The following is a 23,531-nucleotide window of genomic DNA, read 5'->3' on the forward strand; positions in this document are numbered from 1 at the left end:
GTAGTCCCATGTATTCATTTTTAATTTTATTTCCCTTCCACAAGGCAATGCTTTCAGTAAAAAGTTGCTCATATTTATATTCAGGAGATTTTTGCCTATGTTGTCTTCTAAGGGTTTTATGATTTCATGACTTACATTCAGGTCTTTGATCCATTTTGAGTTTACTTTTGTGTATGGAGTTAGACAATAATCCAGATTCATTCTCTTGCATGTAGCTGTCCAGTTTTGCCAACACCAGTTGTTGAAGAAGCTGTCATTTCCCCCATTGTATGTCATGGCTCCTTTATCATATATTAATTGACCACATATGCTTGCATTTATGTCTGGGCTCTCTATTCTGTTACATTGGTCTCTGGGTCTGTTCTTGTGCCAGTACCAAGTTGTCTTGATTACTGTGGTTTTGTAGTAAAGCTTGAAGTCAGGGAGCATAACCCCCCCATTTTATTCTTCCTTCTGAGGATTGCTTTGGCTATATGGTTTTTTTTTTTTTTTGTGGTTACATATGAATTTTAGAACTATTTGCAGTAGTTTGTTGAAGAATGCTTTTGGTATTGTGATAGGGATTGCATTGAATCTGTAGATTGCTTTAGGCAGGATGGTCATTTTGACAGTATTAATTCTTCCTATCCATGAGCATAGGATGTGTTTCCGTTTATTGGTATCTTCTTTAATTTGTCTCATGAGTGTCTTGTTGTTTTCAGACTATAGGTCTGTCACTTCCTTGGTTAGGTTTACTCCTAGGAATTTTATTCTTTTTTGGTGCAATTGTGAATGGAATTGTTTTCCTGGTTTCTCTTTCTACTAGTTCATCATTAGTGTATAGGAATGCAACAGATTTCTGTGTATTAATTTTTATCCTCCAACTTTGCTGAATTCAGATATTAGATCGAGTAGTTTTGGAGTGGATTCTTTAGGGGTTTTTAATGTACAATATCATCTTATCTGCAAACAGTAACAGTTTAACTTGTTCTTTACCAATCTGGATGCCCTTTACTTCTTTGCGTTGTTCAATTGCCATGACTAGGACCTCCAGAACTATGTTAAATATAAGTGGGGAGAGTGGGCATCCTTGTCTTGTTCCCAATCTTAAAGGAAAGGCTTTCAGCTTTTCACTGCTAAGTATGATGTTGGCTGTGGATTTGTCATATATGGCCTTTATTATTTTGAGGTACTAGCCCTATATACCCATTTTGTTGAGAGTTTTTATTATGAATGGATGTTGAATTTTGTCAAATGCTTTTTCAGCATCTATGGAGATGATCATGTGGTTTTTGTCCTTCTTTTTGTTGATGTGGTGGATGGTGTAGATGAATTTTCTAATATTGTACCATCCTTGCATCCCTGGAATAAATCTTACATGATCATGATTGATGATCTTTTTGATGTATTTTTGTATTCAGTTTGCTAGTATTTGGTTGAGTATTTTTGTGTCTATGTTCATCAGGGATATTGGTCTGTAATTTTCTTTTTTCGTGATGTCTTTGCCTGGTTTTGTTATTTGGGGTGATGCTGGCCTCATAGAATGAGTTTGGAAGTATTCCCTCCTCTTCTACTTTTTGGAAAACTTTAGGATTATGGGTTTTAGGTCTCCATTAAATGTTTGATAAAATTCAGCAGTGAAGCTATCTGGTCCAGGGATTTTGTTCTTAGCTAGTTTTTTGATTACCAATTAAATTTCATTGCTAGTAATTGTTCTGTTCAGATTTCCTGTTTCTTTCTGGGTCAGTCTTGGAAGGTTGTATTTTTCTAGAAAGTTGTCTATTTATTCTAGGTTATCCAGTTTGTTAGCATATAATTTTTCATAGTATTCTCTCATAATTCTTTGTGTTTCTATGGTGTCTGTAGTGATTTTACCTTTTGCATTTCTGATTCTGTTTATGTGTGTAGACACTCTTTATTTCTTCATAAATCTGGCCATGGGTTTATCTATTTTGTTTATTTTGTCAAAGAACCAGCTCCTGCTTTCATTGATCCCTTCTGCTGTTTTATTCTCCTCAATCTTATCTATTTCTGCTCTGATCTTTATTGTGTCCTTCCTTTATTGGCCTTCATTTGTTCTTCTTTTTCTAGTTTCTTTAATTGTTAGTTTAGACTGTTTATATGGGATTGTTCTCCTTTACTGTAGTAGGTCTGTATTGCAATATGCTTCCCTCTTAACATGGCCTTCACTGCATCCCACAGACTTTGAGCTGTTGAATTATTGTTATCTTTTGTCTACATATATTGCTTGATCTCTGTTTTAATTTGGTCATTGATCTATTGGTTGTTTAGGAGTGTGATGTTAAGCCTCCATGTGTTTGCATGATTTTTTGTTTTTTTCTGCATAATTTATTTATAGTTCATACCCTTGTGGTCTAAGAAGCTGGTTGGTACAATTTCAAATTTTTTGAATTTACTGAGGCTCTTTTTGTGGCCTAGTATTTGGTCTATTCTGGAAAATGTTCCATGTGCACTTGAGAAGAATGTGTATCCTGCTGCTTTTGGGTGTAGAGTTCTATAGATGTCTATTAGGTCCATCTGTTCTAGTGTGCTGTTCAGTGCCTCTGTGTCCTTACTTATTTTCTGTCCGATGGATCTGTACTTTGGAGTGAGTGGTGTGTTGAAGTCTCCTAAAATGAGTGCATTGCATTCTATTTCCTCCTTTAATTCTGTAATTATTTGTTTCACATATGTTGGTGCTCCTGTATTGGGTGCATATATATTTATAATGGCTATATCCTCTTGTTGGACTGAACCCTTTATTGTTATGTAGCTTCCTTCTTTTTCTCTTGTTACTTTCTTTGTTTTGAAGTCTATTTTGTCTGGTACTAGTACTGCAGCACCTGCTTTTTTCTCCGTGTTGTTTGCTTGGAATATCTTTTTCTATCCCTTGACTTTCAGTCTGTGTATGTCTTTGGGTTGGAAGTGAGTCTCTTGTAGGCAGCATATAGACAGATCTTGTTTTTTTATCCATTCAGTGACTCTATGTCTTTTGATTGGTGCATTCAGACCATTTACATTCAGGGTGATTATTGATAGATATGTACTTATTGCCATAGCAGGCTTTAGATTCATGGTTACCAAAGGTTCAAGGGTAACTTCCTTACTATCTAACAGTCTAACTTAACTCACTTACTATGCTATTACAAACAAAATCTAAAGGTTCTTTTTTTTCCTCCTCCTTTTTCTTCCTCCACCATTCTGTATATATTAGGTGTCATATTCTGTACTCTTTGTCTATCCCTTGAATGACTTTGGGGGTAGTTTATTTAATTTTGCATTTTCTTAGTAATTAAATGTTCTACTTTCTTTACTGTGGTTTTATTACTTCTCTTGCCAGCTATTAAGCCCTAGGAATACTTCCATCTATAGCAGTAAGAAAAGTTAAAACGTTAGTGTCTGTCCAGATGTTGAAGATTGCTGATTATCATTTAAAATACTTTCTCTTATTTGTAACTCTGGAGTGATAGATGTTAGCTAGTCCTATTGTGGTGACTATTTCACAGTATCAAATCATTATGTTGTACACCTGGAACTAATACAATGTTATGTGTTGTTTATATCTCCATACAAAATAAAATGTAATACAATATTTTCTCTTGTTTAAATTGCTGTTTGGAATGTTTCAGTTTCACCTTGAAAGTGCTTTTTGTTTTATACAAACATCTTCACTTAAGTAGCCAGAGGAAGACACACCTGCAAAGTCTCTCTCCTGTTTGACATGAATACTTGTGCCTGCCTATCCTGTGGCTGTCCTGAGAGCAACAGAGTCTCTAGAGCATTTTCAGTTACCAAGCCCTTCCTTTCCATCTCCCACCACCCATTATAAACAAATATATTTTTCTCCATGAGGTCTCTTGTGTGCTAACAACTTTAGTAAGTGAGACATGGCTTTTCCAGCTACCAGGCTATCCCCTTGAGAAGTCATTTGCATAATTAAACATTGGAGCATCTTAACATGGTAGTGTTTGTGACCCACTCTTGCATTCAAGGTGACTCCAAAGAAGCAGCATATAAGTCCTATGTCTGCCCCGCCAAACTCTTCCCAAACCCTTGCTCCCCCATCAAGTCTTCCCATGCTGCCATAAGGTTTCCAACACAGAACTAGTCACCCTCTCAGTTTTGCTGAGAATTCACTCTCCTTGGCTAAAACAAATTTAGTATTTTTGTTATGTTTTCTGTGTTTCCTAGTTATTGGCTGAATTAGCTTAGCTGTTTTAAGTTTTAAAATAAAGACTTTGCCATAGACATACACTGGGGAAATGACAGCCTCTTCAACAACTGGTGTTGGCAAAACTGGACAGCTACATGCAAGAGATTGAAACTTGATCATTGTCTAACTCCATGCACAAAAGTAAATTTGAAATGGATCAAAGACCTGAATGTAAGTCATGAAACTGTAAACTCTTGGGAAAAAACGTAGGAAAAAATCACTTGGACATAAACATGAGCAACTTTTTCATGAACATATCTCCCTGGGCAAGGGAAACAAAAGCAAAAATGAACAAGTGGAACTATATCAAGCTGAAAAGCTTCTGTACAGCAAAGGACACCATCAATAGAACAAAAAGGCATACTACAATATGGGAGAATATATTCATAAATAACAGATCCAATAAAGGGTTGACATGTAAAATATATAAAGAGCTCACGCACCTCAACAAACAAAAAGCAAATAATCCAATTTAAAAATGGGCAGAGGAGGAGGAGCCAAGATGGCAGCATGAGCAGTGCAGTGGAAATCTCCTCCCAAAACCATATATATTTTTGAAAATACAACAAATACAACTATTTCTAAAAGAGAGACCAGAAGATACAGTACAACAGCCAGGCTACATCTACACCTGTGAGAACCCAGCACCTCACAAAGGGGGTAAAACACAAGCCGCTGCCCAGCAGGAATCGAGAGTGCCCCCAACCCCAGCTGCCCGGTGGGAGGAGAGGAGTCAGAGCAGGGAGGGAGTGGGAGCCCAGGACTGCTAAATACTCAGCCCTAGTCATCCATGCCAGGAGCACAGACACACAGTGCAGGGTGTGCTGGATACTAGGGAAATGGAGCAGTAAGACCTGCAAGTGGGTCCCCGCAGACAGTGCCCCTGGGACAAAAGAAAAGTGAGTGTCTTTTGAAAGTCTTAAAGGGATAGGAGCCTCACAGCTGGATGGAAGCACCCAGGCACACTCAGCCCAGCATCTGGGAATCCTGGGGAACTCCAGGCACACTAACCCCCTGAGTGGCAGTGCAGCTCTGAGGCCCCTCATGGTAATAAACAGCCTCCCGTCCATTCCCCCTCCTGCATGGCCCCACCATAGTGGAGCAACAGCCTCAGACCAGCCATGTCCACAGCAGCCACGTGGAGCCACCTCCGCATTCTGCCGGGCCAGAATCAGAGGCCCACAGAGAGCAGCTGCCCAGCACAAGCCATTAGGGGTCACCGTTCTCACAGGAGAGGAAGATGATGAGCAAGCAGGAAGGGACTTTGTTCTCCTAGCTGACACACACGCCACTGCCCATGACTACTTCTATCACCATGAAAAGGCAGAAGAATTTGATACAGACCAGAATAACCCAGACATCCCCTGAGAGGGAATCTGGGGAGATAGATATAACCAATCTTCCTGAAAAAGAATTCAAAATAAAGGTCATAACCATGCTGATGGAGCTGCAGAGAAAAATGCAAGAGCTAACAGATAAAGTTGGGAGGGAGAATACAGAAATAAAACAATCTCTGTAAGGACTTAAAAACAGAATGGACGAGGTGCAAGAGGCTATTAATGGAATAGAAATCAGAGAACAGCAATGCAGAAAGGCTGATGCAGAGAGAGATAAAAGGATTTCCAGGAATGAAAGAATATTAAGAGAACTGTGTGACCAATCCAAACAGAACAATATCCACATTATAGGGGTACCAGAAGAAGAAGAGAGAAAAAGGGATAGAAAGTGTATTTGAAGAATTAATTGCTGAAAACTTCCCCAAACTGGGGGAGGAAATACTTGCTCATCCATGGAAGCACACAGAACTCCCAACAGAAGAGACCCAAGGAGGACAACACCAAGACATATAATAATTAAAATGGGAAAGATCAAGGACAAGAACAGAGTATTAAAGGCAGCTAGAGAGAGGAAAAAGGTCACCTACAAAGGAAAACCTATCAGGCCATCATCAGACTTCTCAACAGAAACTTTACAGCCCAGAAGAGAATGGCATGATATATTTAATGCAGTGAAACAGAAGGTCCTTGAACCACGAATACTGTATCCAGCATGATTATCATTTGAATATTAAGGAGGGATTAAACAATTACCAGACAAGCAAAAGTTGAGGGAATTTGCCTCCCACAAACCACCTCTACAGGGTATTCTAGAGAGACTGCTCTAGGTGGAAGAACTCCTAAGGCTAAACAGATGTTACCAGAAAAAATAAAATCACAGCAAAGAAAGCAGATCAACCAAATACTAACTAAAGGCAAAAATGAAATCAACTACACACAAGAGCAGTAAAAGTAAATACAAAAGACCACAAAATAAAACACTTGACATATAAAAAATGGAGGAGGAGGACTAAGAAGGGAGAAAAATAAAGAATCATCAGACTGTGTTTATAGTAGTTCAATAAGCGATCTAAGTTAGATGGTAAGACAGTAAAGAAGCTAACCTTGAACCTTTGGTAAACACGAATCTAAAGCCTGCAATGTCAATAAGTACATATCTTTCAATAATCACCCTAAACATAAATGCACTGAATGCACCAACCAGAAGACACAGAGAAATAGAATGGAGAAAAAAACAAGACCCATCTATAAGCTGCTTACAAGAGACTCACCTCAAACTCAAAGACATGCACAGACTTAAAGTCAAGGGATAGAAAAATATATTTCATGCAAAAAACAAAGAGAAAAAAGCAGGTGCTGCAGTACTAGTATCAGACAAAATAGACTTCAAAACAAAGAAAGTAACAAAAGAAATAGAAGAACAGTACATAATGATAAAAAGGTCAGTCCAACAAGAGGATATCACCATTATAAATATATATGCACCCAATACAGGAGCACCAACATATGTGAAACAAATAATTACAGAATTAAAGGAGGAAATAGAATGCAATGCACTCATTTTAGGAGACTTCAACACACCACTCACTCCAAAGTACAGATCCATCGGACAGAAAATAAGTAAGGACACAGAGGCACTGAACAGCACACTAGAACAGATGGACCTAATAGACATCTATAGAACTCTACACCCAAAAGCAGCAGGATATACATTCTTCTCAAGTGCACATGGAACATTTTCCAGAATAGACCAAATACTAGGCCACAGAAAGAGCCTCAGTAAATTTTAAAAGTTTGAAGTTCTACCAACCAACTACTCAGACCACAAAGGTATAAAACTAGAAATAAATTGTACAAAGAAAGCAAAAAGGCTCACAAACACATGGAGGCTTAAAAACATGCTCCTAAATAATCAATGGATCAATAACCAAAGTAAAATAGTGATCAAGCAATATGTGGGAACAAATGACAACAACAACAACACAAAGCCTCAACTTCTGTGGGAGGCAGCAAAAACTGTTTTAAGAGGAATCCTGGCATTTTTAAAGAAGGAAGAACAATCCCAAATGAATAGTCTAAAGTCACAATTATTGAAATTGGAAAAAGAAGAACAAATGATACCTAAAGTCAGTGTAAGGGGGGACATAATAAAGATTAGAGAAGAAATAAATAAAATTGAGAAGAATAAAACAATAGAAAAAAATCAATGAACCCAACAGCTGGTTCTCTGAGAAAATAAACAAAATAGATAAACCTCTAGCCAGACATATTAAGAGAAAAAGAGAATCAACACACATCAGCAGAATCAGAAATGAGAAAGGAAACCTCACAATGGACCCTACAGAAATACAAAGAATTATTAGAGAATACAATGAAAACCTATATGCTAACAAGCTGGAAAACCTAAAAGAAGTGGACAACTTCCTAGAAAAATATAACCTTCCAAGACTAACCAAAGAAAGAACAGAAAATCTAAACAGACCAATTACCAGCAACGAAATTGAAGCGGTAATCAAAAAACTACCCAAGAACAAAACCCCTGGGCCAGATGGATTTACTGCAGAATTTTATCAGACATACAGAGAAGACATAATACCCATTCTCCTGAAAGTATTCCAAAAAATAAGAAGAGGGAATACTCCCAAACTCATTCTATGAAGCCAGCATTACCCTACTACCAAAACCAGGCAAAGACCCCACCAAAAAAGAAAATTAGAGACCAATATCCCTGATGAACATAGATGTAAAAATACTCAACAAAATATTAGCAAACCTAATTCAAAAATACATCAAGAGGATTATACACCATGACCAAGTGGGATTCATCTCAGGAATGCAAGGAAGGTACAACATTTGAAAATCCATCAACATCATCCACCACATAAACAAAAAGAAGGACAAAAACTACATGATCATCTCCATAGATGCTGAAAAAGCATTTGACAAAATTCAACATCCATTCATGAAAAAAACTCTCAACAAAAAGGGTATAGAGGGCAAGGACCTCAACATAATAAAGGCCATATATGATAAACCCACAGCCAACATCATACTGAACAGTGAGAAGCTGAGAGCTTTTGCTTTGAGATCGGGAACAAGACAGGGATGCCCACTCTCATCACTGCTATTCAACATAGTACTGGAGGTCCTAGCCACGGCAATTAGACAAAACAAAGAAATACAAGGAATCCAGATTGGTAAAGAAGAAGTCAAACTGTCACTATTTGTAGATGACATGATATTGTACATAAAAAACCCTAAAGACTCCACTCCAAAACTACTAGAACTAATATCGGAATTCATCCAAGTTCCAGGATAAAAAATTAACACACAGAAATCTGTGGCATTCCTATACACTGAGAATGAACTCATAGAAACTGAAATCAGGAAAACAATTCCATTAACAATTGCATTAAAAAGAATAAAATACCTGGGAATAAATCTAACCAAGGAAGTGAAAGACCTATACCCTGAAAACTACATGATACTCTTAAGAGAAATTGAAGAGGACACTATCAAATGGAAATTCATCCCATGCTCTTGGCTAGAAAGAATTAATATCTTCAAAATGGCCATCCTGCCCAAAGCAATCCACAGATTCAATGCAATTCCTATCAAATTACCAACAGCATTCTTCAACAAACTGGAACAAATAGTTCAAAAATTCATATGGAACCACCAAAGACCCTAAATAGCCAAAGCAATCCTGAGATGGAAGAATAAAGTTGGGGGTATTTTGCTCCCCAACTTCAAGCTCTACTACAAAGCCACAGTATTCAAGACAATTTGGTACTGACACACGAACAGACTCACAGACCAGTACAACAGAATAGAGAGTCCAGACATTAACCCAAACATATATGGTCAATTAATATATGATAAAGGAGCCATGGACATACAATGGGGAAATGACAGTCTCTTCAACAATTGATGTTGGCAAAACTGGACAGCTACATGCAAGAGAATGAAACTGGATCACTGTCTAACCCCATACACAAAAGTAAATTCGTAATGGATCAAAGACCTGAATGTAAGTCATGAAACCATAAAACTCTTAGAAAAAACATAGGCAAAAATCTCTTGGACATAAACATGAGCAACTTCTTCATGAACATATCTCCCTGGGCAAGGGAAACAAAAGCAAAAGTGAACAGATGGGACTATATCAAGCTGAAAAGCTTCTGTACAGCAAAGGACACCAACAATAGAACAAAAAGGTATTCTACAGTATGGGAGAATATATTCATAAATGACAGATCCGATGAAGGATTGACATCCAAAATATATAAAGAGCTCATGCACCGCAACAAACAAAAAGCAAATAATCCAATTAGAAAATGGGCAGAGGAGCTGAATAGACAGTTCTCCAAGGAAGAAATTCAGATGGCCAACAGACACATGAAAAGATGTTCCACATCACTAGTCATCAGAGAAATGCAAATTAAAACCACAATGAGATATCACCTCACACCAGTAAGTATCACCACCATCCAAAAGACAAACAACAACAAATGTTGGTGAGGTTGTGGAGAAATGGGAACTCTACTACACTGCTAGTGAGAATGTAAATTAGTTCAGCCATTGTGGAAAGCTGTATGGAGGTTCCTCAAAAATCTCAAAATAGAAATACCATTTGACCCAGGAATTCCATTCCTAGGAATTTACCCTAAGAATGCAGCAGCCCAGTTTGTAAAAGACATATGCACCCCTATGTTTATCGCAGCACTATTTACAATAGCCAAGAAATGGAAGCAACCTAAGTGTCCATCAGTAGATGAGTGGATAAAGAAGATTTGGTACATATACACAATGGAATATTATTCAGCCATAAGAAGAAAACAAATCCTACCAATTGCAACAACATGGATGGAGCTAGAGGGTATGATTCTCAGTGAAATAAACCAGGCGGAGAAAGACAACTACCAAATGATTTCACTCATATGTGGAGTATAAGAACAAATAAAAATACTGAAGGAGCTAAACAGCGTCAGAATCACAGAACCAAGAATGGACTAGCAGTTAGCAAAGGGAAAGGGTCTAGGGAAGATGGGTGGGAAGGGTGGCATAAGGGGTGTGGGTGAAAGAAAGGGGGTATTATGATTAGCATGTATAATGTGGGAGGGGGGACACATGGAGGACTATGCAACACAGAGAAGACAAGTACGCTGATGGACAGTGACTGTCATGGGGTTTGTTGGGGGGACTTGGTGAAGGGGGGAGCCTAGTAAACATAATGTTCCTCATGTAATTGTAGATTAATGATACCAAAATAATAAACAAACTAACTAACTAATTAATTAATTACTTAAAAGGGCTTTGGAGCTCTGACTATAATCATTTACTAAGTACGTATGGACCCAAAGGTCAGCCATTCACTCTGTTTAGATTATTTATATTTTCTTTGCATAGATAATTCAAATTTCCTCATACATTCTCCATAAAAATGAAGTGAAGAATATATTTCTATTGCCATTTTATGGAAGAGGATGTTACCCCTCAGATCTTAGAAATGGCCAGGCAGTGGAAATTCAAACCCAATTACTAACTTCTGAACCTTATTGCTCTTAACTGTATTAAGCAATATTGCCCTAGAGTTGCCTATCTAAGTGGTTAATAAAGCCACACATAATTCCCTCCTCAGGAATTATCTTAAATTGTTTCTTTATATCTTTTAAAAATCATTTGTGTAAGGCTAAGTTTAGGTGAGCTTGTTCTTAACATCGTTTTGGTTGTGGGGATCATGGAGAATTCGGCGATGCTGTCGTCCCTCCTGCCCGAGAAGCACACATCACACATACAACAGTTTGGACGGCTGTCAGCCTTAAAGGTTCTTCCCTGACAGGTTAGAATCTTCCTCAGTCACAGGCTAACATTGCCAGGTCATCTCTCTGCAGATATTCCCAGGAAGCTCTCACACCTCCCCATTCTTTGCTTTTATTTTCTACTGAAGTGAAAGGGACCATTTCCATTACTGCATTCTGCCCAGAATGTAGGGAAATGACTCACAATGGACTTCCCATGCTGCTAAATCCCAAGACAGGTGACTTCCACACCCCGTCAACCCCAGAGAAGTGGTGGTGTTTACACTGACAGGACATTTTCACTCCTGTTGAGACAGTCTTGACTTGTATATCAGAACACATAAAATAATAAGACATGATTCATTTTCTTAGCATAGAACCATTCAGAGAGAAAGAGTTTAACCATAGGGCATAAGAAAAATATTTAGGAGAAGCTGTATTTAAAAGGCAGCCTAGACAGTGTAACACAGAGAAGACAAGTAGTGACTCTATAGCATCTTACAACACTGATGGACAGTGACTGTAATGGGGTATGTGGGAGGACTTGATAATATGGGTGAATGTAGTAACCACAGTGTTGCTCATGTGAAACCTTCATAACATTGTGTATCAATGATACCTTAATTTAAAAAATGCAGCCTACAATTGCATGGCAGTTAGGAACCCACGCCTTGGAGTGAGGCCTCTGAGTGGCTATAGGTCTGGGTCTGGGCTCTGCCACTTACTTCCTGTGTGACTTTGAGCAATTTACTTAACCTTCTGGAGTTTCTTAATCTGTGAAATGGGGATAATACTACACATCCTGCATGGCTCAAGCTAATGTTAAATGAAACTAGATTAGGAACACACAGAGCTTGGTGCATAGTAAGCACTGGGTAATGGGTGGTATTGTTATGTTATTCTTGATCATTTTACTGCACTGATTACCTGGCTTGATTATAAAACATGACATTCTGGTCAGTAGGTACTTTCCATGTTTATTTATCTTTGTTAAAAGCAATATAAGGATTAAACTATGGACTTTTTGCCTGTACCTAAAAGGAAACCAAATCAATTGGATTACTGACTTTTAAGGAATTAGAACATAAAAAAAGTGCCAAAGATAAAAGCATATGACTTACCCTACCTTCAGTCATTTGGAAGGATCCTCTGAACCCAGGGTTTCACCATTAAATATGAATCATCATTTTAATATAATAGGTATGAAGAAATACAGAGTAAGAGAGGTTTCCAGATAATAAAATATCACTTATTCTTCAACTGTAGTACAATAGTCTGTGATGTGTCCTTTTATTTAGAAGTCATCTGCAAGACTTATTTTTAAAAGATACTGAGAATGTAGTAGATACTCAATGAACGTTTATTGAATTAAAGGCCGAATTGAAATCTAGCCACTTATGTATTCTTAGATGCCAGACCTTAATGCTTTCTTACATCTCACACTTCTCTAGCAGGACAAAGATTATGTGTCTACTTTATATTTGAAGCAACTGTGTGTTAGAAAGCTTAATTAGTATATCATCATTCCAGCCATGGCCTAACTTCAAAACCCACGTTGTTTTTACCATTCTCTGCTGCCTGCCATTTTTCACAATGAAAAATATGTGATTTTTAAAACCAGTCAGGAACTCTGCTTATAAAATATCTTACTCTGTCCATTATCAATCTGATAACCTCCTGGGGGGAGATGGCAAAATTTAATGAATAAATATATAGAATGTGCTGTCTCTTGGATAGATAAATTTCAAATTCAAAGAATAGAAGGTAAAACATGCAACAGAAATCTGATCACAGACAATCCACTTTTTTAAAAAAAACACCTTTTTTCCAGCTTATTCTGTGGATTCATGAGATAAATTCTCATCCCAAGCTAATTAGAACACCAGTTGTAAACATAACTTGGCAATTTGATTACTTACTAATTTAAATGAAGTATTGCAAAGGGCACATGAAAACTGTATGTATAAATGAAGAGAATTTCTCCAATTTTAATGAATCATATCTTTTAGGAGATAAGTCACAGGTATAAGTTGTTGTGTGTGCCAGTTAAGAAAGCTATAATCATAAACAATTTTCTTGTGCCTAGAATAAAATTTAATTAATCTGGGATCATTTCCTTTTCATTTGTGCCAAAAAGGGGAAGAAATGTTAGTAACTTATTTATGTAATTAATACCAAAAATTTGGAAAAAAATTAAAAGTATTCAAATTCAAAGACTAGAGTACAAATTCAAGTTCAAATGGCAATCTAACATAGACTAATAATTCAAGCACTTCCACGGATGCAGCTAATTAGAAATGGGTACCATCTTAGCCCTTGAAATGTCACCTGTGTAGCCAATGGAAGACAGAGATCCATGCGATTTCTAAGGCTTGCATAACACAGAGAATGAACAAACTCAGTAGCTTTAATTGATTTCCAACACTTTGGTAACCCAGGCTTCTCAAAACAGTCCCAGATCCTTCTGTTGTAGGTGTTATTTGCCTTAATTTTTTATTGGGACCAAGTTGTTACCAAGAGGCAGAAGCACAGGAACAAAGGGGAGTAAAATGCCTGAAGATAAACTAGCCAAAAAGGCACAGCTTAAAAAGACAAAAAAAAAAGTACCCAGGTGCTTTGTTTTATTCATGAGACTGTGCAGAAATCATTAACAGAAAGGAACCAGTTAGGAAATCTCAGCAAAGTTAAGGTTTCTCTAGAATTCAATCTTCTCTCTGAAGTGTAACTCTATCATGTGACCCAATATTCGAAGTTGAGAAACCATATTTTTCACCATTTTATAATGTGCAGACATTCCTAATGTTAAAATGGCTATTAACAGAAGCCAAGTCATAGCTCTGCCCCAGAGCCTAGTAGGAGCAGTGACGACTTGCAACAGGGACAAGTGTGTTCCAGCAGTGCCACGACTCCATAGCCTAGAAAGGGCTGCTTAAGCATAAGAAGTTTTCCTTTCGTGACTGTTCACTTTTTCTTAATCTTATTTTTTAAGTTATGAAAGCACTAAAAAGATTAAAGTTTAAAGGGGTTTATAGTCTCTTACTGAGTCTCTTACTCAGCCTCTCCCCTGCTGTCAGGCAGCTGGTTCCCAAGCACTCACTTCAGTGAACCCTGCACCCTCCTTCTCACCACTCCGTCTCACCCTGGGCCCATCTCTGGTTCTCGCCTCACTGCACTCCTCTGCTCATAAAGGCATCCACATTCTAGAACATGCACCAGGTCCCCATGACCCACAGATCCCTTGCCCATGTGGCCTGGTATATGCTGCAACATGGATAGACCTTGAACACATTAAACTTGATGAAATAAATCATCAGTTGTTTTGGAATTATAAACAATTTCCCAAAGTGGTTATATTCACAAAGCTTAAACCTTTAATGTAGTTCTGATTCTCAACTTCTGAGTTTCCCACCTTGCTTAACAAGTTTCCATCCTTCACTCCCACATTCCACCCCGCTTTCCACCACATTATAGAAATGTTCCCCTAAGGCTTTATTTTCTGCACTTACATATTTCAGCTACCCCACACAAATGCATTTGTACAAACATAACAAAATGATGCACTAAATTGTTAGCACTGGGTACCTAAGCTTTGCCTTTATACTATAGAACTGAATCCCTTACAATATGTATATACTACTTGATAAAGAAACAAAAAAGAATACTGTGTAGCTCTAAAAAAAAACAGTAAATATAAACCATCTTCACTGCCAAACCGAGAAAAGGAAAAACTAAATAAAATAGGATAAAAATAATAAAAATAAATAGAGAAAAAATACATGAAAAAAAGGAATAAATAATGTAATTGTTTTGGGGGTATGCAAATGTACACAACAAAAGCCAGTGTCTACTCAGATTCAAAATAACCAGTCCTTACAAACTTCAGAATAGCAGTTTTTTTCTTCAAATGGTATAAACAAATGGACAAGTAAGTAACCCCATATTCAATTCACGGTAAAATGAACCTGTGGCTCACCTCAAAATCGAGTGTAGGTTAATTAGTGAAAGGGGCCAGAGCAGATGATGAGAACCAGCCCAGAGGGAAAAAGAGGCACGTGATTAAGCAAGCAGATGGCCACCTGCAGGTTAATGAACAGACATTTTGGGTTTGGATGCATAGCCCACCTAGGGAAGGTCTTTAGCTTAAGCTCTTTCCTGGCGAGCCCTGGATGGCTGAACTCCAGTGATTTGTTCAGTTTAGAGCACTTCTCCGCCCAGAACTGACATCCGTAATTCATGAAAAGTCTAATGTTTATACCAAACAAGTGCAGGACAGCACAACAGCTAATTCATTCCTTCCAGCTTCAGGCCAGCAGAGTGGAAGAGGAAAAGCACCTTTTTTTATCTTCCAAAGATCACATTTAAAAAGCAAAGATTGAAAGGAAATGTACCTTATTTAAATCATTTTTTGTATATACCTTAAGCCAGTGTTACCAAAATTTTGTGACAGCCATGTCAAAGTGGAATCAAGCCTCAGAACAGGGCCCACAGGTAGAAATGGGTGAACTCAGGACAAAAGCAGGGTGCTAATTTAAGAAGAGCCAAAAGCACACGTCATGTATTTCTCAATTTTTCTTAGAATAAGCACATCCAGGAACACTAAGATCATCTCTAAAAGGCCTTTCCACATATGAGCTGTCAACAAATCAAGAAGCATCTGCTCATTAACCTATAGGTGGCTCCTGCATGTGACAGTATTGGATCCCAAAGGAACCACAGCTGTTTCTGACAAGGTGCAAATAGAATATATACATCTTTAAGTATTTTCTTTTTCACATGACCATCTATAAAAACAAGGTGAAGGTGCACCCCTATGTTTATCGCAGCACTATTTACAATAGCCAAGAAATGGAAGCAACCTAAGTGTCCATCAGTAGATGAATGGATAAAGAAGATGTGGTACACATACACAATGGAATATTATTCAGTCAGAAGAAGAAAACAAATCCTACCATTTGTAACAACCTGGATGGAGCTAGAGGATATTATGCTCAGTGAAATAAGCCAGATGGAGAAAGACAAGTACCAAATGATTTCCCTCATTTGTGGAATTTAACAATGAAGCAAAACTGAAGGAACAAAACAGCAGCAGACTTACAGACTCCAACAAGGGACTAGTGGTTACCAAAAGGGAGGGGTGGGGAAGGGCAGGTGGGGAGGGAGGGAGAAGGGGATTGAGGGATATTATGATTAGCCCACATAATCTAGGGGGCTCATATAGCACAAAGAAGACAAGTAATAACTATAGCATCTTACTACACTGATGGGCAGTGATTACAATGGGGTGTAGGGGGACTTGATAATATGGGTGAATGTTGTAAGCACAATGTTGTTCATGTGAAACCTTCATAAGATTGTATATCAATATACCTTAATTTAAAGAAAACTATAATGATCCAACATTGAAATATAACAGATGTCAACTCCCCATGAAATTGTTGACTAAAAATAGGAAAGACAAAATAACTTCGAAGGAATTCAAGGAAAACTGGCAATTTCCAGACATAAAAAAAAATCACATGTCAATACAGCATGAGTTTGTATACAAGATATTTTAAAATTTCCTATGAGATATTTGGCTTGGTCTGTGCTATAATACTTGTATTTGAGGACAAGAAAAAATGTACAAGCTGCAAGATATGATGAAACTATTTCATTTAACAATTACTTTTCATACCACTTTAAGAAAATAAAGGTAAATTTTACTTCAGGGATTACTGGTGAGCAGTTATGAGGTTGAAGAGAAAATCAAATGGTCTATAATTAGGTCATGACCCTCTATGCTCTTGCTTTACTGGAGGAAGCAAAACAAGTCTGAGATCAATATTTACACATAGAAAAAATTTCCTAAATATTTGGGGTTTTTTTGTGACCACACAATGCATTTTTTTATGTTCTGCAATCCTAGATGGAAAATGTGTGAATCCTCAGATATTTTTAAAGAAGAACATCAAATTAAAAACAATCTTTATCTCAAAAAAAAAAAACAAGGTGAAGAAACAGATGTGGGCAAGGGGGGATTATGGTTCAGTTCAGCTGTGAGTTTTTGAAGGAATTGCAGCTCAAAAGATATTTAAATCAATAAAAACTGGTGTTTTTGATGTAGGTCGAAGGTTTCTGTCATTATCTTCTGGGTTTTATGATACATATATGTTATTTATAGATACATATATCTATATTAATCCCCTTATAAACGAGAGCTTTCCCATTACTATTTCTCCCAGATTCACTCTTTTCATTAGCATAAAGTTATCTTTCATTAAATTGAAGATTTACAAATTGAAACTCAAATCCTTCTTTTTTTCCAAATAACTTCAAAAACATTTTTAAACAGAGAAAGAAAGTTAGAGTCAGGAACTGAGTTAGCTGTAAGAATTTCTCCTATCTGAAGGATTGGACGCGTCTGCCAACCGTTTGTGGTTTTAGCTGCTTTCAAAAGGAGGAATGTTATAATAGCTCCTGGGTAGAATAATTTTGGCTGGACTTGATTAAACCTAAGCTTAAGACTTACAGGACTAGCTTGGACTGCCTTTTTTTTTTCTTTATTGAATAAGTAGCTATGCATTCTGCCTTACTGTGGCCATGCTAGATTTCGGGCCTTTGAGAATCTGGCACTAGATTAGATACTAACAAAGGGGCAGTAATGCTGCATAATATGAGTCACATAATCCCAGTCAATACTAATGAGCATGTGTCTCACTAAAACCCTGCGCCTGTAATTTTGGAAAGGAGTTCTCAGTGTTTCTAAGGTCCTTCCTTTTACAAAGGGCTATTCATTAAGCTCCCAGAAAGTCATCAGTCCAGAAGAGGATGGGTGACGATCACTGGACACATTCAGTAGGCATCATTATTTATACTCTAATGTCTTTTTCTTTTGATAAATAAATCACTTATTTATTTATCTATTTATTACTCCCCAGAAATGTATCTAGATTTTGCATCCAATATCTTGAGATATTTTTCTTTATATCGTTTTCTGGTGACCTGAGATTTTATTACCACTGATAATAATTCTAGAATAATTGAAAAAAAATCAACTATATGTTGGAGAACTCCTGGAGTCTCTATTTCCAAACTTGAATACAAATAATATTAAATATTAAAAACTGTTTCATGGGTTTCTGGTTCCTGGACAGGATGCACAAATGTACTTCTCTCATTCCTTCTGCTAAGTGCAGGCAAAACACCTGGACATCACACATAAGACACATATAAGAAGACTGAATGTTTTTCAAGTAAAGAAAGAAAAGAACTTGATATCCAATGAAAATAGCTTTCAAGAATGAAGGCAATATCCAAAGTTCTCAGATAAAAGAACAGTCAGAGAATTTGTTGCCAGCAGACCTTCATTAAAAGAATAGCTAAAAGAGGATCTTGAATCAGAAAGGAAATGATAAAAGAAGGAATATTGGGACATCAGGAAGAAACAACCAAAAGAATAAAAATTTAGGTAAATACAATAGACATTCCTCCACCTCCTGAGTTTTCTAAATTGTGTTTGATGGCTGAAACAAAAATAATCCTATTATTTGATGTGGTTCTTAATGTTTGTAAAGAAAGTAAGACAATCACATTATAAATGGGGGAAGTAGGGGAACTTAAAAGGAGGTAAGGTTTCTACACTATATTCAAACTGGTAAATTTCAACACCAGTAGACTCTGATAAACTATGTGCAGCAAATGTAATATAATGTGTAGAGAAACCACTAAGAAAGCTATACAAAATCATAAACTCAAAACACCATAGATGAATGAAAATGAAATTCTTAAAAATCATTAGGGAAAACTAGGAAAGGGGTACACAGGACCTCTCTATACTACTTTTTGCAGCTTCCTGTGAATCTGTAGTTATCTCAAAAACAAAAACAAAAGCAAACAAACAAAACCCTGCCAACATTCAAATCCAGGCTCTATCCCTCCCTATGTGAATTTGGTCTCATTTAACCTATCTCTTTCTGGTTTTGTCATCCATAAAATGAAATAACATCTACTATGTTATGGTAAGGAATAGCTGAAATAATACACTCAAAGAAGAATTGTCCTATGAGTACTTAGTGCTGCTCACATATTCTGGTTTTCCTGTGTTGCAGAGTGGGACAAAATCAAGTCCTCTTTTATCTTTGATTATTTACATGATCTAGTTCATATCCACAATACACAGCTATTACCTGGGAGCCTACATAGTTAATGAAATATTTATATTAATCATCTCTCTAACACATCCAAGAAAACTTTAACCTGCAGGATGAACACAAAATGACTTGACGCTGAGCATATCAAGTGCAGGCATGGGCAGCTTTGTAATCTGACTTCAGTCACACCTTACCCTGAGAATCAAAATATTCCTTCCAAAGCACAGGATGTTTGCCCCCATTATATTCATTGGACAAAAACAAACATAAATCACATCAAAGTTTAATAAATCTAAAGCTTCCTAGGAAAACTGACACATGTATATAGCCCGATTCACCTAGAGAAATAAAGCAAATAAATACATATGGAGATTTAATATATGAAGAGAGTATCATTTGAAATTAATCAGGGAATGATGGACTACTCAATAAGTCGTGTTATAACAATTGGATAGCCACCCTGCAAAAGAAGTGGTTATGCCCATACTCTACATCAGGATAAATTCAAAATGCATCAAAGAATCAGATGTAAAAAATCTGCAATAAAAGTATAGAAGAAAATAGCAATTGATTTCATAACTGTAAAGTAAGGAAAACTTTTGTAACCATGATACAAAATGAAGAAGCCATAGAAAAAGCAATATAGAAAACTAACTATATAAAAAACAAGAAGTTCTACATGGGAAAAAATACCAAAACAAATACATATACACACAAAACAATAAGTGAAAAAAACTTACAGAAAACAGTAAGAAAAAATTAATACCCAGTTTAAAATGTACATGGTTATTCTTGGTAGCATTGAATATAACAGCAAGAGATTTTAAACAACCAAAATGCCCATCATTTGGAGGCTAATGATTGAATATTATGGTTCAATATATTTTACATGGTAGACTATTATAAAGTTGTAAAAAAAAGTTGAAAGAGCTCTTTGAAAGATCTCTAGGTATGTTATTAGTTTTTTTAAACAGCAGAGTGAAAATAGAGTATACCATCTGAGTAAAAGGGGTAAAATAAGAAAATGTATTTGATTTTCTTACATATGCACAAAGAAAATCTGGAATATTTCTTAACAGACTACTTATACCGGCTCTCCAGAGGATAGACAGGTAGATGGAACTGAGTGGATAATGAAAGATTTCCATCTTATTCCTATTTTTTTAAACTTTGAAAAATTTATCTGCTAAAAAGCTTGGATTAAAAACAACTTTAAGCAGATTAGGAAAAATATATTTTATTCATTTTAACCTCTATTAAAAGTTATCCCAAGCAATCTTTCTTTAGACTGAAATATTCTGGTAAACACTGTCTAATCAGAGACTGGGAGTTTTAAGATGCTACAAAGAGCACCTGAGACAAATACTAAAAGGTGACTTCCCATTCAACAGCTCAAGAAATTAGTTAAAATTTACTTTACAACAGGAACAATGATCAGATAGTTCAGCAAATTTTAGAGGCATTAGCAACAGCATCTTATGACATCCTGAGCTCTAAGAATGCCACATCATTTTGAAGGGGCATAAAATATAAGAAAAAGACAACAATAGAAGTGGGCAAGGGCAGGAGAAAGTCGCTTTTACAGTAGGAAATACCTAAGATCTAGAGAAATATCCCAACAGCTTGTTGTCTGTGTGTACGTGTACTCTGTGTGCATGTTTATTAGCTTATTTATTTACTTATTTGTACATTTATTTATTTTATTCATTCATTCTTTCATTCCAGGCTGGCAACTAGCCCTTTCATTTCAAACAAATTTAAAATTAGACGGGAATTATGTTCTTAAAACCTGCAGATCTAAATAAATGAAAACCAATTGAAAGAAACAGTCTCTTATGGAACATTGACTTGTACGGTAGGATGGGAGACAGCGTGTTTTCAGTATTGGTAAGTAAAAGTGATCATCCCTAAGATACATGGTTTAAAACCACTCCGATTATAAATATGCACTTTCATAGCCTCTAGTCATTTGTGTCTGAGCACTTGTTATTTACATCTTAACTATGAAAATAGCATACAATTTTTCTAAAATGTCTGCTCCTTAGGAGAAGAAAGAGGAGGAAATATTACAATGAGTAATATCTGTTTTAGATTAAAATCTGACAATATAAAGCTGTATTTTAAGTTTTTGTTATGAGAGGCATAAATTTAAATCTATGGTCAACTGTAAACCAGTGTGCCTAGTAGAGAATGTTTGCATTAATCGTTTGTCTTTTATATTCCATAATCCAAGCTGGAGTTGAGCGTTCCTCCTCCAAGCCCCCAAACAATCCTGTGTATTCTGTACCTTATTCTGCTGATGCAGAATTCCTTGATGACTCAGTGTCACCTTTTGACTGGATGTCCGGAGGGATGGACCTGTGTCTTTTATTCACCACAGTAATCACAGAACCTTGTAGAGTGCTTAGCTGAGTAGTGCTTGATAAAGATGGCTTACTAAGTTAAATGTCAAAAAATGGAGGTGTAGCACACATTTCATATGACATTTTAAATATCCAGCTTTGCCATTTATGCCAAAGTTCTTTTGTTTTCACATGTGCCATCAGTTTTAAAATGTGATGACAAATTTACAAGACTGAATAAGCATAAGATAACCTGAACCTTATGAGCTTCACAATAAAACTCTCCAAGGCTAATTTTCTTGTTGTTTGTATAATTCAAAAGTAGCCATTGTTTAGTCTCTTACAGCATCTTTTTTTTTCATGTAAGTTTATGGAAAGTATTCCAGGTATTTTGGCTCCTTGGACAATTATGTTTTTTCTTTATAGTTCAAATATTTGATGGCTCCCTTAGATGTTGAAAATCCAAATTTTCGGTGTTTTACTGCCGGCTTTCATGGGATCCTACTGCATCTGCCCTGCTTTATGTGGCCAAGAGGTGGCAGCACATCCCAGGGAAATGGTCTCGAGAATTCCGTGACTTCATTCTGTATATTCAGAACTGCCAATGAATTACTGGACTGTGGAATACAGGGTAAACAAAAATCTATGCACTCTGTTGGTTCCAGTCTAAGTGTATTTCCAAAGCAGTAGAGGTCATTGTATGGTTTCAACCATTTGGAAACTAGTGTCACCCCTGTTGTTAATTATTACCCGTTTGTTAATTCGCAGCAGGTGTAATACAACACAAACCAGCAAGGTTTCTGCCAGGACAGAGAGGAGAAAAGGCAGAAGTAAAGGAACAAGGGGAGCTTCAGAAAATAGGAGATTGAAATATGTGTAAGTATTCTGGAACACCTCTCCTGTGCACATTTGATGACCTTTCAGTCTAATAAACGTGATTAATGTGTGATATATTTTTACCATTTATAATACTACTCCTTTACATATATATTATTACATAGATACTAACAATTATAATACAAATTACTACAAAAATTAAAAAGGATTTTAAGGTCAATTATTCATTCTTTTTAAAAAGTAAGCACTTCAGTAAAAATAGAGTTTACCTCATTGTGTAGGTACTCCTGTTAAGACTGATACTTAACACCTTCATGTATTTTATTATACCTATAGGATGTTACTAGCATGTGATCCTTTTACAGAGTAATAAAATTATGGTAAAATGTTGGGCAAGCTAGATAGAAAAAGATAATTACTTATCAGAGTTTACTTTGTGTGGTTTGGTTAGATTCAATCATTACAGAATGCAGTCACTTGTGTGTTTTCTTCCATGTTGTCATGTTTACTCCCTATTATAATAAATACTCTCCTTGATTTTAAAGTTTTAAGAGATCCTGATATGCTCTCCATGTAAATGGGTATTGAGTACCCAGATTCCACGCAGTTGCCTACGAGACTGAGAAATCCATGGCTATGCTATTTAAACACAAAACTAAACTGATAACACTTTAACTGCAATTTGAGACTTATTTTAAATTATATGAGTACCCATTAAGCTTAGTAATGTGCCAAGAGTGTCAGGTTATGACCCTGAATTTCAAATTAAATCTGGAGATTTTGTAGTAAGTATATCATCTTCTCATTGGCTATGGACATCACAATGGACATCATTCCAGTTCTACTACCCAGTTCACTGAGTCGGTGAGTGCGGGTTGCACTCTGGGGGTGAG

The sequence above is a fragment of the Manis javanica genome, chromosome 9, assembly GCF_040802235.1.
Source record: "Manis javanica isolate MJ-LG chromosome 9, MJ_LKY, whole genome shotgun sequence".
In the NCBI taxonomy this organism is placed as follows: domain Eukaryota; kingdom Metazoa; phylum Chordata; class Mammalia; order Pholidota; family Manidae; genus Manis; species Manis javanica.